The following is a 13393-nucleotide window of genomic DNA, read 5'->3' as shown; positions in this document are numbered from 1 at the left end:
ATATCCATGCTGGTCCCTCCTCAGGATAATTCCAATACACACAGAACAGCAGGTTTGTCTGAAAGAATATGAGCCTTTGATGCCACGGAGCACCAATGATCACACAGGGCATGAAGGACAGCTTTGTGTTGATCTATACTCTTTAAAATTTGTGCTGGGCGGCGGTGGCACACGCCTTTAATCCCAGCACATGGAAGGCAGAGCCAGGCAGATCTCTGTGAGTTTGAAACCAGCTTGGGCTACAGAGCATGATCCAGGACAGGCTCCAAAGCTACACAGAGAAACCCTGTCTCGAAAAACCAAAAAAAAAAAAAAAAATGTACTGCCTTTTATCTATTTATTGTTGGGGGCGCATGTGCCACAGCACACAGTGGAAGTCAGAGGACAACTGTGGGACTTAGTTCTCTCCTTCCCCAGGGAGGCTCATAGGACAAGCTCCAGCTTAAGGACTGCGAGCCACAGTGACTCACACACTCGTGTGCCCAAGCAGTTAGTGCCAGTACCTGATTCCCCCAGACCACTCTCTCCCTTGGTGCAGCAACTGTGGAGGGCATACGTTTACACAGTGAGATAGAAGCAGCCTGGATCCTTAAATAACCACACGGAGAACAGCTGCCCTGACAAGCAGCCCATCTTAACATCACAAGAAATACACATCTTCGTGTGATCAGGAACTGAGAGTCAACGTTTCGTATGTTAGTAGGACAAAATTTAGCCTGTCTTAATAAACTCTTTCCAGAAATGGCCTTCACATATTCCAATATATCAGGGTACAGTTTTATTGTTTATAAATAGGCCCATTGTGGGATATTCTGGAACTCCCCCCTTATTATGTAACAAAGCATCATTGGGATTTCTCTACATATATAGTGCACTCTTTTTTACAAAAGATTTACAGAGTAGAACATGAATGCACTTCAATATAGTCAGGAGGCACATTTCCTGAATGTTTTTGAATAGATCTTACATGCATATGGTATAAAATTTAATGTGGGGGGGAAGAAACACCTCCCTCCCACTGCTGTCCTGAGCCAACAAACTCCCCTCCAAAGGTAACCAATATTTTCTGTTCCATGCATGTTTCCAAAGATATGTGATGCACAGGATGTTTAAATAAACTCTCCTTGCTTGAGATCCCAAAACGATAAGGTCACAAATTTTGCAGAGGAGATTGCAGGAAGCCAGTTTTCACTCTTAGCTCACCACCCGCCCACAGCCTACGGAAGATGGAGGAAACAGGCAATTCAAAGTTTTTAGAGAACTCTATCAGCGTGCGGAGTCATTGACATGGCCCCTAGCCTCACCCTTGGGGTGTATGCCACTTACCTCATGCTAATATAAAGAATTTTACTGGGATAACCTAGTAGAACACAATACATGTTTCTTCCAATTTGATAAACACAGTGAGCTAATGTCTGAGTTATGTCTAGAACACATGGAGGGAAAAATACAATTCTGACACAGATAATCTATGGGTAGACGTAACCGTATTTTTGGATGCAGGGACTCACAACAATGGGTCAATGAACATATTTTCTCTAACCAAAAATAGAAAAAAAAAATGCCAGGGTGGCTGGGGATGTACTCAGTTGGCAGAGTGCTTACCTAGCATGCACAAAGCCCAAGGCTTAATCCCCAGCACTGTATACAAAGCTGGGTGTGATGGTGCATGCCTGTAACCTCAGCACTCAGAAGGTAGAGGAAGGAGGATCATAAGCTCAAGGCCATCCTTGGCTGTATAGTAAATTGTGTTCCTGCATGCCTGTTATCCCAGAATTTAGAAGTTTAAGCAAGGCCAGCTTGGGCTACACTGCCAGTACCAGGTGAGCCATAGCTACGTGCCAGAATCTTGTTTAAAAGCAGCAATAAACACGCAAAGGAAGCTGCAGCAATGGCTCAGAAGTTAAGAGAGCTCCTGGGTTTGGTTCCCAGCACCCACATGAGGTGGCTCACAGCCACCTGGAACGCCAGTGCCAGGGGATCCCATGCCCTCTTCTGGCTGTTGAAGGTACTACATGCATATCATACACAGAGAAGTAGACACAAGTAAGTATAAATATACATACATACACATACATTTAAAAAATTTAAAACATGCAAAGTATCTAGAGAAAAGTTTCCTTGGGTCCTGTTCAAGAAAGTTGCCTAGAGACGTGAGTAAACTTCAGGAGAAAGAAGGTGGAGGCGTATCACCAGAAGCCTTGAGTCTCAGGAAAGAATGATAAACAAGTGCAAGGCAGTGCATTCAGCTATGAAAATGATGCTGCAGAGATGAGACCTCTCCCTAGAAACGCCAGGAGGGCTCTCCAGAGGGGCAGAATAACTGAAAGATTAAGATGCTTTCTGGTTCTACTCCATAGTCGAGACTTCTAGCTCCCTGCTAAGGAGCACCCTCTCCTTTAAACACAAAGCCTCATCCCCCACCACCCTTGGCAGGTGATCTAGCCTTCTGACTGGTTTTCTTCACTGGAATTGAGTTTAGATTTAACATGCTGAGTGCCTAGCCTATAAACACCCTGTGAAAGTCTTTGTTTTCTTTTCTCTTTTGTCATTTTGATGAAAATGGTAAAAAGAATTAAAACAGTGACAGAAGAACCCCAATGCAAGGAGAAGAAGATGCTCCACCAAGTCACATGCCTCTCCAATACAAGTCACATGCCTCTCCAGTACCACTATGTGGGCAGGAATTGCATTTCTGAGCTGCTAAGCCACTGTACTGGGGGTTGGGGATTTAGCTCAGTGGTAGAGCGCTTGCCTAGCAAGCGCAAGGCCCTGGGTTCGGTCCTCAGCTCTGGAAAAAAAAAAAACAAAAACAAAAACAAAAAACACTGTACTGTAGATTTGTCCCTGTTAAAGAGGTCAAATTGTTTCAGCTCTGGAAAAGCAAAGTAGAATCTTGTTGCAAGGGAGAACTGCAGAAATACATAATCTCTAGAGGCAACATATAGGATAGAGTCAATATAAGTCATATGGGAAATATTCATGATTAGTTTGAGTTTCTGACTGGGAAGAATAAAATCATAAGAGCCAAGAGGAATACAACCATACACTGCAAACAATATTCCTGGCAAAAATAGACCATAGTGATCTCAAAAATTATATATTGGTGCTGAGGCATCCAGCATGGTGGCACACACCCATAATCCCAGAACTCAAGAGGTAGAGGCAAGAGGACCATAAACTGAAGCCCAGTCTGAGCTACACAAAAAGACTTCATTTCAATACCAAGGGCTAGGATGTGGTTCAGTGGTAAAACATTTGCCTACATGCACAAGACCCTGGATTCAGTACCTAGCAACACACACACACACACACACACACACACACACACACACACACACACGTACGTACGTATGTACGTACGTAAGTATATGGTGAAAAATTCCTATTGTGTTGTGACCTTGTAGTCATGAAAACATCATAACATATGTATTACTCATGTGCTCATGGTGATGCTCTTGCAAACAAGGCTGCTACACTTCCAGTTGTATCAAAGTTACAGAAAATTATGTATATATGGTAAATATATTTCATAATAGTAATTGATTGTGTTGTTGGTTTATGTAGTTACTGCTTTATAAATCTTATCATACTGTGTTCATATTTATTTTTATTTATTATTTAAAGATTTATTTATTCTCATTTTATGTGTATGAGTGTTTTGCGTACATGTATGCAGGTACATTCATGGCTGGTGCCTATGGAGGCCAGAAGAAGGCATCATATCCCCTTGAACTGGAGTTAAGGATGGTTCATGAACCATGTGGGTACTGGGAACAGAACACTCGGGTCTTTTGCAAGAACAAGTGCCCTGTCCCCTATGCTTGTTTTTAAAAAGTTTACTGTAAGCCAGGCAGTGATGGCACACACCTTCAATCCCAGCACTCTGGAGGCAGAGGCAAGTGGATCTCTGAGTTTGAAGCCAGCCTGGTCTACAGAGTGAGTTCCAGAACAGCCAGACAGAACTACAGAGAGAAACCCTGTCTCAAAAAAACAAAAACAAAAAAGTTTACTGTAAAACAGGATGCCATCTGGCATATGCAAGCGCCCCAAATACATCACGATCACTAGATTTCTTGGTCATGTGAGAGAGCAATGTGAGCCAAATGTGGTAGCACAGGCATTGTAGCAAGACTCTCAGAGAAAGAAAAGTTGGATGTGATGGTGCATACATAGATATCATCTAGGTTTTTAGATGTTGACCTAGTTTGGTTTCTGTGGCTGTGATAAAACACTGACCAAAAGCCTAGAGGAGGAAAGGGTTTATTTCACTTTACAGTCCATCACAGGGAAAGCCAGGGCAGAAACGTAAAGACAGGAACTGAAACAGTGGCCTTGCAGGGACACTGCTTACTGCCTTGCTGTCCATGGCTTGCTCAGCCTCCTTTCTTATTACAGCCCAGGACCACCTGCCTAGGAACAGCACCACCCACAGTGGGCTGGGCCCTCCTATAACAATCATTAATCAAGGAAATGGCCCCCAAGACATATCTACAGGCTAATCTGATGGAGGCATTTTTCTCAGTAGAGGTTCCCTCTTCCTAGATGACTGGAGTTTGTGTCAAGTTGGAATAAAAACTAACCAGGACAGCTAGAAGCACACTCTATAATGTTCAAATAATGTTGAAAAAAAAAAAAACCTAAAGATACATTTCTCAGAGCAATACCAAATGTTAAGCGATATGTGGGAATTCAATGTGTGTCTCATGATTTAGCTTATTTAATTTTTAGTATCATTTTTGGTTTTGATTTTTATTTTTTGTGATGACTGAAATGGATTAAAAACTAAAAGATCTATGTTAAAGGCGATACTGTGCATATTTCAAAAAGTATTGTCCTAGTAAAATGTGTTCGTCTATCATTAGACAACTGAATTGGAATAACCAATATGGGGATATGAAGTCTGGCAGCTCCTTAGCCACTGCAAGGGCTGTGACTATTTGCCCATTGCTTCAATTCATCGAGAAAAGAAACATACTATCACACTACTACCAATGCATATCTGTATTAGTCAGGGTTCTCTAGAGGAACCCTGATGTGTGTGTGTGTGTGTGTGTGTGTGTGTGTGTGTGTGTGTGTGTGTGTGTGTGTGTGTGTTATTAAAATGGCTTACAGGATGTGGTCCAGCTACCCCAACAATGGTTGTCTCCTAACAGAAAGTCCAAGAATCCAACAGTAGTTCAATCCACAAAGCTCTGTGTCTCAGCTGGTCTTCAGTATATGTTGGAATCCAGAAGTAAGCTATAATGCCAGGAAAGGAATGTCTCACCAGCAGGATATATAAAATAGCCAGTGAGGATGAGGGCAAGCAGGCAAAAAGCAAAAGCTTCCTTCCTCCTTGTCTTTTATAAGATGCCATAAGGTGTGGCCTAGATTTAGGGTGAGGAGTCTTCCAACCTCAAACGATCCAATCAAGGAAATCCCTTGGGCTGGAGAGATGGCTCAGCGATTAAGAGCACCGTCTGCTCTTCCAGAGAGTTCAATTCCCAGTGCCCACATGGTGGCTCACAAGCATCTATAATGAGATCTGGCACCCTCTTCTGTGTATATAATAAATAAATAAATCTAAAAAAAAGAAAAGAAAAGAAAATCCCTCACTGATGTGCCCAGCTGCTTGAGTTTTTAGTTCATTCCAGATGTAGTCAAGATGACAATCAAGAATAGCCATCACAATATCCATGACTCACACAGGGAAATCATTGCATGAGAGCCCCTTGGAGGTGCTCTGAGGGTCTCTTAAGATAAGGTCTGATCTTTGCTTCACTCTTAGAAAGTTTCTAGCCGGGCGTTGGTGGCGCACGCCTTTAATCCCAGCACTCGGGAGGCAGAGCCAGGCGGATCGCTGTGAGTTCGAGGCCAGCCTGGGCTACCAAGTGAGCTCCAGGAAAGGCGCAAAGCTACACAGAGAAACCCTGTCTCGGAAAAAAAAAAAAAAAAAAAAAAAAAAAAGAAAGTTTCTAGTGTTACATTGTTCACAATGAGAGTGAATTGGCCATGTCTCCTGCTTAGAGATGTTTTTCACCAGTTACACCCAGTTCTCAAGGAGAACCATTGTAAGCCCCACTTAAAGTTTGCTAGTGCTACTGAAACAGATTAGAGGGACTTGCCTCTCCCTGGAGCACTGGGGCAGGAGCTAAGCGCTTTTAAGCATTGTTAAATACCATCAACTACTGTGAGCTATTAGAATTGTTAGCTCTGTGTTGAGCTTTTGTTAAGCCTTTACTGTAAACGCCCTTTTAATGCTTTATGTGAATGGCTAAAACTATCAGGAGCAGGCATTTGACAGGCCCTTCCTTTATGCCTGGCAGCCTTGAATGGGGAGCTGTCAGCCACACCCGCCCCTTTATTGGCAACCAGCCAGCCTGCCGTAATGGCAGCCTGGTGAGTCTGGACACTTGACAATTTCTCTGAGGTTATTTTACCAGCTGCAGAGGATCGTTATAATGACAACAGAAGAACTCTGCTCAGAACCAATCCAGACAGACTTGGAAAGCAGAACTCCAAGCTATAAAGGGCTTGGGGAATTCTAAGCCACCCTGCAGCCACTTCACCCAGGCCGGAAGGGAAGCACTTCCTCTGAGCTGAGGCTTGTGCAAACACAATCCTTCGCTTGCTTGAAAGACTGTGCCAGGGTTGATACAAACGTCGCCCTTGTCTATGGGCTGTGTAGGTTGCAAACACCCTTGCCACACTCCACGTGAAGCTTTCCATACAGGCTGTGTGGCTCAGTTCTTCAGCTGGGAAACACTCTCCTATGCTGCCCTCTGGTGTTACAACACCAGAAAAGTCTTTTCTTGCCAAATTTTGCTCCTCCTTAGGAGAGCGGGCTGCGGGTAGCACAAGGAGAACCCCAGAAGCAGCAGCAGGGTGGCAGCGGTGGCCGCAGCCAGAACAGCGGTAACAAGAAGACTGCAGCAACAGGGGTCAGAGGTGGTGGAAGCAGAGAAAAGGTGGAGAGCCAAGAGAGGAGAGAAACTGTAGGTTCCGGTCACCCGAGGAGGTCTAGGGAGCGGCTGTGCATTAAGGGCAAAGAGACACCCTAGTACCGAGAAATGCAACACTAGTCACTGTCCAGGGCTGAGTCCCAACATTCTAGCTCCAGGATCCGTAATGTTAGCCACCCAAAGTTGAAGTCTGTGTCACTGTAGGTCAGTGTTTCTCAACCTGTGGGTCACAACTGCTTTGGAGGTCCAATGACATGTTCACGGGGGTCACCCGAGACCACTGGAAAACACAGATCTTTACGATTCATAACAGTAGCAAAATTACAGTTATGAAGTAGCAATGAAATAATTTTGTGGTTGGGTTCCCCACAACATGAGGAACTGTATTAAAGGGTCACAGCATTAGGAAGGTTGAGAACCACTGCTGTAGGGCAAAAGTCCCAGCAACTGAGACCTGCTCAAGAGCTGCCATGCCAGCTATCACCTGCACCTGCTGGCCACTGCTGCCACCACTCACCAGTCCTGGAAACCAAGGATCACAATTGCAATCAAGTGTGAGTGCTTCTGGAGGTTCCAACCCAAGTGCCTGGAACCACCAGTCTAGCTGCAAAATCCTGGAACAACAGGCCCCTAGCTCTCAAACTTGTAAGACTCTGTCTGGTTCTGTCCATCTACACCACCCACCCGTGGGCACACAAGAACCTGGGATCTCCAGCACCAGAAGAGCTATCCACAATTCCTATCTAAGCAAAGGTCCTGGGCTGCCTGAGACTGTGTGCCAGCATCTTACCTGACTTACTCATGTGTGATGGAATTCTTGAGCCTCATCATTCAGTTTGCATGACTCATCATTCAGTTTACATGACTCATCATTCAGTGTACATGACTCATCATTCAGTTTGCATGACTCATCATTCAGTTTTTAAAGGCAAAGCACCTTGCAAGTGTGATCTGGAAAGCATTCTTTTTTTTTTTTTTTTTTAAATTTTCATTGTGGGTCTCTTAGTGACTATTGTTTCTAAGATGTCCAGAAACTTACTCAAGTATGGGTGGCTTAATGGGTAAAAACACTTGCCTTGAAAGTCCAACTACCTGAATTCAATCCACAGACCCACATAAAGGTGGAGGGAAAGAACCAACTCCTCACAATTGTTCTCTGACCTTCGAATGCCCACCATGGAATAAATGCCTGCACAAGCACCATATGCTCATGCTAACACATGCACACACACACACCATACACACTCACACAAATGAACTTTAAGAATTTAAAAGAAACTTACTAATTTGATGTCTAACAATAGCAATACAACATTGTTTGCCTGTGGTGCTCTGAAGTTATGACTCATGAATCAGAATATGAGTTGTATTGATTACTGTTATGTGCTTATGTTTAACAAGAGACTCGAGACAGAAATTCAGGCAAGAACTTCCTCATTCCCAAGTGAAATGAACCAGAATTAATGGAGTCCAAAGACTGGTCTTTGCTGGGATGGAGCAGCTACAGAACCCCAACAGCAAACTGAAAAGGTTTTGAGAGGCAAAGATCTAAGATATGGCAACTAATCCAAGGAAGTCAGCAGTATTACAAAGAACAACTAAAGTATAGTTGAAAGAATAGCTAAGCCTGGGGCTGGAGAGATGGCTCAGTGGTTAAGAGCACTGACTGTTCTTCCAGAGGTCCTGAGTTCAATTTCCAGCAACCACATGGTGGCTCACAGCCATCTGTAATGAGGTCTGGTGCCCTCTTCTGGCCAGCAATTATACATGCTGTATACATAATAAATAATAATAATAATAATAATAATAATAATAATAATAATAATAATAAAAGAATAGCTAAGCCTGATATTCCATACCACTCTGCCTCAGAGTGATTGTCATGGATATAAGGGAGAGGCATGGAATGGAGAGATAAATAAACGCTGCTATTTGTATCTTAAAAACAGCAACCTGGGTGGTAGTGGGGCACACCTTTAATCCCAGCACTAGGGAGGATCATGCCTCTGATCCCAGCACATGGGAAACGGAGATCCTGTCCCCACCCATCTTATATTCCCATGTGCTGGGATTAAAGGCGTGTGCCACCGCTGCCTGGCCTCTATGGTTAACTAGTGGCTAGCTCTGCTTTCTGATCTTCAGGCAAGCTTTATTTGCCAGAACACACACACACACACACACACACACACACACACACACACACACAAAATATCACATACCACCATGCAATTAAATGTTTTCCTTTATAAGAGTTGCTATGTGCTGAGCAGCGGTGGTGCATGTTTTTAATACCAGCACTCAGGAGGCAGAGCCAGGCAGATCTCTGTAAGTTCGAGACCACCCTGGTCTATATAGAGAGATCCAGGACAGGCACCAAAACTACACAGAGAAACCTTTTCTCAAAACGTGCCCCCTCAAAAAACCGAAAACAAAAACAAACAAACAAACAAACAAACAAACAACAACAACAAAAAAAAAACAGCAACAACTTTAGACATCATTTCTAACCCAAGGAACAATTTTGGGACAAATAGGTCCATAAGGTTTCTGGAGGAATTAGCTAGAAATAACTCCACCCACATCTGAATACACAAGTGAAGCCATAAAATAGCACTTGGCTACACAACTTCCACCATCAGGAAGCATGCTGTCACAGCCATGTGCTCCTCAAGAAGGACAGGAAAGTCAGTAGTTGGGAAGAGCCTGTCAGAGGGCAGAATCAGAGATAAGAACAAAGACAAGAGAATTTTCCCGAAAGAACAAAATCTAATCTAGGAGCTTCCTCTGTGGCCAGGAAAGAGGATATAGTCTATAGTAGTTCACAAGCACTTGGGGTGCCATGGCTGGGGCTGTAAGTGTCTTGTTCACCCCTTTTCTAGATAGGAGTCTTTGTTGTCATTTTCCTTGCTCCATCACCGCATGTTGGGTGGGTGGGTTTACTGGGGAGATGAGGAAATGGCTACAAGCTGGCCCTTTGTTCCTAAGGAAATGCATTCAGATCAATTAGGGAAAACAGTGTTGGGGGCGGTATTCAGGGTTGAACTCAGGGCCTCACACATAAGCTGCTTTCCTGGCTCTGCCTTTCAGATTTTGGTATGAGTGCCATAATTGAATGGAATTCTCTGCATCTCCCTTATAGAAGGCTGAGTCTATTTGGTGGACAGGCCGACTGTAGCAGAGACCCCTTGGTCTCTATCAAAGCCGCTATTCTTTTTAGGCACACAACTACCTTTCCATCCGAGGTCTCGATGTAGCTGAGTTTTCTCCATTATAGTGAAGTAATATGTGCCCTTTCTGATGAAGGCATGGCGGAGCTTGAGACAAATGGACTGGAATCTGGAACTGCGATGGTGATTTTTTTTTTTTTTTTTTTTTTTGCTTTTTAAAGTTTTTGAATTAGCAAGCTGAGTGTTGGATATTAATGTCCTCTCATCTCCCTTAACCTGCTGCTGCTGCTGCTACCCCTGACTCTCCCTTGTATCCCTCTTCTCCCCAAGTCTCTTTTCAGCTTTCATGTGACTCTGCAAGTGTCCTTTAGCCCTCCACCACCCCCACCTCCCCCTGATGGTTAATATTGATTGTCAACTTGATGAGATCTGGAATCAACTAAGAGACACACTTCTGGGCATGTCTGTGAGGGAAATCTCAGGAAGGATTAACCGGAAAGTGAAGACCCTCATTCAGTATCTTCCAACGGGTGACCCAGATAGAAGGAGGTCCCCTGCCTCCTTTCTTCCATCCCTTCTTCTGCTGCCGCTGCCAATACCACGGATACCATCCTCTGCGGGCATCCAACTCTACCTTTTTTGGCCTCCAGCATAGACTGAATAACAGTGACTCTCCAGGAAGCTTCCAGACCTTCAGAGAGACTCTTGTAGCATCCAGCTTCATAGACTGAAGTTCCCAGGCTCTCCAGCACACAGATGGCCATTGTTGGACTACCCAGCCTCTATCATGTAAACAATCTAATAAACTCCCTAGGATAGCATATACATTCTATTGGTTCTGTTTCTCTAGAGAACCCTGCCTAATACAGGCGCCGAATGCAAACAATGGATGAGAGCCTACCCAAGAACACTTCCTGAACAAGAAATTAAGTATCTTGGGGCTGGAGAGATTGCTCAGCACGTAAGAGCATTTGTTGCTCAATCATGAGAGTCAAAGTTCGGATTCCAGCACTCACATCAGGCTGCTCACAATCTCCTGTAACTCTAGCTCCAAAAGATCTGACACCTTCTTATGGCCTTCTCTGAGAGTTCCTGCACACATATGTGGGCAGACATACATACACACTCATAATGAAATAAAAATATTTTAAAAAAGGAATTATTTTGTTGAGTCATGTTTTGAAGATATTTGTTGCAGTTTAGAAAACATTAACTGATACATACCCTGAGTCATACTTCCTCAACATAATTATTTATTGTATATATACATATATGCTTACAAGTAATTATTAGTGATAATTATTAATACTAAACACCCTCTAGTGAACCTTATGAGATTTTCTTTTTTTTTCTTTTAGTTGTTGTTTTGTGAGCTAGAGTCTCAAGGTAGCCCAGGATGACCTTGAACTCACTGTGTAGCCAATGATGACCAGTAACTTCTGATCCTCCTGTCTCTACTCCCCAGTATTTGGTTACAGGCATGTGCCACCACACCAGAGTTTTTGGTTTTGTTTTGTTTTTGGAGGAAATGTTTTGCTTCTTTTTTTAGTATGTGGCCCTGACTGGCCTGGGATTTGCTATGTAAGCTAGGGTGACCTGCCTCTGCCTTCTAAGTACTGGAATCCTATGTGTGTCCCAGGAATGGTGGCACACACCTGGCATTTTTATACAGTGTTATAGAAAATCAAACCCAGGGCCTTGTGCATCCAAGGTAAGAGTCTACCAATTGGGCTACATTTGTTTTATTTATTTATTTACTTGCTTTTGGTACTGGAGAATGAACCTAGGGCCTCACTCATACTAAGCACATACCCACTGAGCTACATTCTCTGGTCCCTATTTTGTTTTCCGTGTAGCTTAAGTATCACACGTTATTTACCAGTTTTCTATGGATAGACATTTAGGTTGTTACTAATCTCTTGCTACTGTCCTGTGTTCAAGTTCTTTCCACTGGAATTCTGCAAATGCAAAGCCTTGTTAGGTTCATGCCCAGCACTATCCAGCTCAACCCACTAGCTTATAATTTCTTTTAGTTTTTTGACAAATCATAAAGCTAATTATTGTCCATCGTCTGCTATTGCAAAGTGTATATTGGAGAAGATACTTGAGTGATTACAAGACAAAGACTTACACTAGTAGGAAGACTATAGAACAGTGCCTTCAGGGCTGGAGAGATGGCTCAGTGGTTAAGATGACTTGACTGTTCTTCTAGAGGTCCTGAGTTCAATTCCCAGCAACAACATGGTGGTTCACAACCATCTGTAATGGGATCAAACTTCTTTTCTGGTGTGCACGAAGACAGAGCACTTATATACATAAAATACAAGAACAAGTACATCTTTTAAAAAAAAAAATAAATGTTTGCCGGGAGCTGGAAAGATGGCTCAGTGGTTAAAAGCACTGGTTGTCCTTCCAGAGGACCAGAGTTCCATCCCCTGTACCCATGTGGCTGCTCATGCTTGTGGTATGCATCTATGTAGGCAAAATACATACAATGTAAAAATGAAAAATAAAATAAAAGAATGGTGTCCTCACACTCGCAGCATGAATCACAGTGAAACGCCCCGGGGCACAAGTTCCAACTTACCACTAGAACATGGACCTTTTCTTGGAGTTTCAACAACTCATTCAATTCTAACATTAGCTTTCTTGAGAAGTGAAGTCTGTGTGAGAACTAAAAGATAATGAAGTGCTCAGCGCAGGATGATTTTCAGTTAATGTGTACCGGAGATTTTTCCTAAATATATCATTTTCTCAATTACCAAGGAAAGCAATATTTTACCTTTAGTTTAAAAATAGGACATGTGTCATAACTGTCTTTATTGTTAAGATAAAAAGTGTTTTTCCAACCGGGCGGTGGTGGCGCACGCCTTTAATCCCAGCAATTGGGAGGCAGAGCCAGGGGGATCTCTGTGAGTTCCAGGCCAGCCTGGGCTACAGAGTGAGTTCCAGGAAAGGCACCAAAACTACACAGAGAAACTCTGTCTCCAAAAACCAAAAAGAAAAAAAGAAAATTGTTTTCCTAAAGATTGAATCAGTGAAATATTTTTCCTTTCCAAAATGATCTTACATAATTCTATCTAGCTAGTTTCTTTTTCATTAAAAATTCTTAGCCGGGCGGTGGTGGCGCACGCCTTTAATCCCAGCACTCGGGAGGCAGAGCCAGGCGGATCTCTGTGAGTTCGAGGCCAGCCTGGGCTACCAAGTGAGCTCCAGGAAAGGCGCAAAGCTACGCAGAGAAACCCTGTCTCAAAAAAACCAAAAAAAAAAAAAAAAAAAAAT

The sequence above is a fragment of the Peromyscus maniculatus genome, chromosome 7, assembly GCF_049852395.1.
Source record: "Peromyscus maniculatus bairdii isolate BWxNUB_F1_BW_parent chromosome 7, HU_Pman_BW_mat_3.1, whole genome shotgun sequence".
Taxonomy (NCBI): Eukaryota; Metazoa; Chordata; class Mammalia; order Rodentia; family Cricetidae; genus Peromyscus; species Peromyscus maniculatus.
Note: the sequence above shows the minus strand (reverse complement) of the source record.